The sequence below is a fragment of the Mastomys coucha genome, unplaced genomic scaffold (assembly GCF_008632895.1).
Source record: "Mastomys coucha isolate ucsf_1 unplaced genomic scaffold, UCSF_Mcou_1 pScaffold4, whole genome shotgun sequence".
In the NCBI taxonomy this organism is placed as follows: domain Eukaryota; kingdom Metazoa; phylum Chordata; class Mammalia; order Rodentia; family Muridae; genus Mastomys; species Mastomys coucha.
The window spans coordinates 4,415,374-4,419,867 of NW_022196910.1; the positions used below are offsets into that span (position 1 = coordinate 4,415,374).

The window sequence follows — 4,494 nt, forward strand, 5'->3', positions numbered from 1 at the left end:
GAGAGTAAATGACAGTTGATGGCTGACTCATCAATGGGCTAACCTATACTACCCCTCCGATAAGACCCTGGGAACCTCACCGGAGAAACAGTGTAAGAGATAGTATATAGGGAAGTCTGCAGAGTGATATATTCTGGGCATGACAAAGGCACTGCAAACTTGATCTCACAGTAGTTATGGTTCACTACTCTATGCCCACCCCTATACAACTGGGCCTGTATCAATTCAGCATGGATTAGGGTGGGACACTGGATCACACCCCCATTGTGCTGAAATTATTGGCTACTGGTGAGTCTTTAGGAGAGATGCAGGCATTGTTTTCATTTGTGGATCCACAGGCTCCAATAAATAAAATCCTAAAGACAGTGGATTCCAAGAAAAACACACAAATATGAATGAGAAGAACTTATAAAGAGGCAGAGGGACTGGCAATGGTAGGTGAGAGATAGAGGGTGGGAGTGAGAGTAACTAAAAATCATATACATTTATTCTGGTTAGCTTGCACGTCAACTTAGCACAAACTAGGTGGGCCTGAGGTACCCACCTTTAGTCCCAGCCCTTGGAAGAGACAGGTTGATGGATGTGAGTTTGAGTCTAGCCTGCTCTACATAGCAAGTTCCAGGATAGTCTCAGCTACATTAAAGAAAGACCCTGCTGAAAAATTTAAAAAGAACCCCCCAATGTATATGCATACCCATTTAAGTCTATCATCTGATTAAAGGGGAAAGTTAACATTTCTCATTCTAAAGGTAAATGGAAAATCATTCAAAATTGGCAAGTAGAAGATGACCAAATTCATCAAAGAAAAAAATAAACATATACATAAAAACATAGGTATAAGTCAATACAGAAATGAAAGTAGTTTGGGGGCTGGAGCTAATGGATGACTCTGTGGGTTAAGAGAATTTTTCCTTGCAAGCATGAGCCTCAGTCCCTAGTACCTGCACAAAAGGTGGGGTTTCATCACAAGCTTGTTTTCATTCCCAGAGCTATAGTAGGCATAGATAGATACTTGGTAGATCTCAGCATCTTCCTGACTGCTAGCCTGACTCCAGGCTAAGACCCTGACTCAAGGGAGAAAATTAGTGTGCTAGAGCAAGAAAACATGGTCATAAAGTCACTAAACACACACATCCCACATATTTTTTAGTGTTTTTTATTCATGAAAAACAATGAGTTGGCCATTTACAAGGAATAAGTAGATGCATCTTTGGGAGGTCAAGGCCAGCCTTGTCTACAAAATACATTTAAGGTTATCCAGTGCTGCACAATGAGAGCCTATCTCAAAAACAGAAAAAAACAATGCCCAACACCAACAAAAGCAAAAAGAATAATATTACACACAAGGATATCAGACCCTGCTCTATTAAACCACCAGGATAATTTTAATATTCATAAATAATTCAATGGCCCATTAATCACAGTGATGGAACCAAATACTATTAATAGATATTTGCATATTTGAATATGCATGGTTGTTAAATAAAACACAAAATCAAAAGATAAAACTACCTCATATAGAGTTTGTCTTCGCTGAACGCTGAGACTAGAAGTAGTTAGGATGCCGCGTGGAAGCCGAAGCCACACCTCCCGGATGTCTCCCCCGGCCAGCCGGGCCCCTCAGATGAGGGCTGCTCCCAGAAGAGCACCTGCAGCTCAGCCTCCAGCAGCAGCTGCACCATCTGCAGTTGGCTCACAGGCCACTGCACCCCGGCAGCCAGGCCTAATGGCCCAGATGGCTACCACTGCAGCTGGCGTGTCTGTGGGCTCTGCAGTGGGGCACACCCTGGGTCACGCCATCACTGGGGGCTTCAGCAGAGGTGGTAATGCCGAGCTTGCAAAGCCTGACATCACTTACCAGGAGCCTCAGGGAGCCCAGCTGCAGAACCAGCAGTCTTTTGGATCTTGCTCTCTAGAGATCAAGCAGTTTCTGGAGTGTGCTCTGAACCAGAGTGATGTCAAGCTCTGTGAGGGCTTCAACGAGGTGCTGCGGCAGTGCAGGATTGCAAATGGTTTAATCTAATCAAGAAATTCAAGCTGAAGAAATGTAAAATTGGTTCTGTATAATTGATATTACAAGTGTGGACCCTTATATTTCTAACAGTCCCATTGCTTTGGAATGGCCATGAAAGAGATCTAAGTATAGATGTTTACTGAGGCTTGTAGTGTTGGTTACTGGGCAAGTGTTTGGCCTCCTTGAACTAACTGTATTGTGATTGTGGGTTTAAAAAAAATAAATTGGGGCTGGCGAGATGGCTCAGCGGGTAAGAGCACTGACTGCTCTTCCAAAGGTCCTGAGTTCGGATCCCAGCAACCACATGGTGGCTCACAACCACCCGTAATGAGATTGGACGCCCTCTTCTGGTGCATCTGAAGGCAGCTACAATGAATTACGCAGGAGCAAGCGGGGCCAGAGCCAGCGGACCAGAGCCAGCAGGGCCGGCAGAAGTCCTGAAATCAACAGTAGCCACACATGATAGCTCACGGCCATCTATACAGCTACAGTGTACCCATACACATAAAATAAATAAAAATAAATCTTTAAAAAAATAAATTGATTTATTCTGAAAAAAAACTACCTCATATATAAAAACGTAGCATTCATTAAACTCATATAGTAGTTCTTCAGCAAACTTTACAAAGTCGTTTCATTATACTTCCCTTTCTTCTTGTGAATTTCTTTTAAGCTGAAGGTTTCACTTCCTGGGTGTAAGTAGTCCTTCCTCATCACCTACTTGGATCAGTGCTAACTTTCTACAGTAAAAATTAGAAAGCTGGACACCAGAGATGGACCTTAAAAAGTCATTTACTGATGCTGGATGTGGAGACAGACACGGATGCACTGAGAAAGCTAAAGCCAGGACATTACTGGTCAACTTGTAATGACAACTATGACATTTCACTCACAAGGCGTATTTTCTGGATAATGCAACACAAACAAACAAGCACCAGCCAAACAGCGTCCAGTCCTTCATAGTGCTGGCATTTACCAGAATGAACACGAGGAATTTCCCCCTTCTAGCTATCTATTTATTTATTTATTCACACTACACCCTATCACTGCTCGATTCCTCGAGGTCCCCCTCTGTGATGGTTTGTACATACTTGGCCCAGGGAGTGGCACTATTAGGAGGTGTGACCTTGTTGGAGTAGCTTTGTCACGGTGGGCACGGGCTTACGATCCTCATCCTAACTGCCTGGAAGTCAGTCTTCCACTAGCAGATGTAAAACTCTCAGCTCTGCCTGCACCATTCCTGCCTAGATGCTGCCATGTTCCCACCTTGATGATAATAGACTGAACCTCTGAACCTGTAAGCCAGCCCCAAATCTATGTTGTCCTTTGTAAGAGTTGCCTTGGTCACTGTGTCTGTCCACAGCAGTAAAACCCTATTTAATACACCCTCACGCAGTTCCTCCTCACACCCCTATCCTCTGAGAGGGTAGAGGCCCCCTGGGTATCCCACCACCCTGGCACATCAAGCCTCTACAGGGCTAGGTGTGTCCTCTCTCAATGAGGCCAAATAAGGCAGCTCAGTTAGGGGAACTGGATCCACAGACAGGCAACAAACAGTTTTAGGGAGAGGCCCCCCTCTAGTTGTTGGGGAGCCCACATAGAGACCAAGCTGCACATCTGCTACATTTGTGTGGGGCGCTTTAGGTTTGGCCCATGTATGCTTTTTGGTTGGTGGCTCAGTCTCTGGGAGCTCCCAAAGGTCCAGGTTAGTTGACTATGTTGGTGTTCCTGTGGGGTCTGTAACCCCTCCAGCTCACTCAATTCTACTCCAACTCTTCCAAAGACTCCTTGAGCTCCATGTAACGTTTGGCTCTGGGTCTTTGTGTCTGTTTTAGTCAGCTGCTGGGTGGAGCCTCTCAGAGGACTGTTATGCCAGGCTCCTTTCTGCAAGCATAAACAGTACTATTAATAGTGTAAGGGATTGGTTCTTGCCCATGAGATGGGTCTCAAGTTGGGCCAGTTGTTGGTTGGCCATTCCCTCTACTCCATCTCTACTTCATCTTTGTCCTTGTATTTCTAGTAGACAGGACAAATTTTGGGTCAAAAATTTTGTGTCTGGGTTGGTGTCCTTTTCCCTCCACTGGGAGTCCTGCCTGGCTACAGGAGGTGGCCACTTCAGAACCTGAGGAATTTTCAAAGAACTTCTCCAGTATTTGGCATCTCCCACGCTTGATATGATCCTGTTTTTCGTTATTTCTGTACCAGAAAATCCTTCGATCTGGACTGTTTGCACAGGCATGCAATTGAACCCAACTGTCACTTTTAATCAAAGTTGTTTCTCAAACCTTTCTTAATTTTTGAGTTTAACCAAGAAATGTTGACACATGTTTTCCAAGGATGAGCCCTCATATTTGGTCTTTTAAGTACTAAGAAAGTGATGATGGAGACTTCACAAACTCTATATTTTAGAATTATCCTACGAGACCATTCATGTATGCAAAAAAACCTGGAATAATTAAAAAGTTTGGAAGATTTCCTGT

General features: G+C 44.2%; 1 pseudogene across 1 annotated transcript; it reads left to right on the top strand.

Annotated features, from left to right (window-relative positions):
• Positions 1–1,526: 1,526 nt before the first annotated feature.
• Positions 1,527–2,236, top strand: LOC116075670 (annotated as a pseudogene). The gene has a single exon (XR_004112680.1). The product of XR_004112680.1 is annotated as a coiled-coil-helix-coiled-coil-helix domain-containing protein 2 pseudogene (transcript).
• Positions 2,237–4,494: the final 2,258 nt, after the last annotated feature.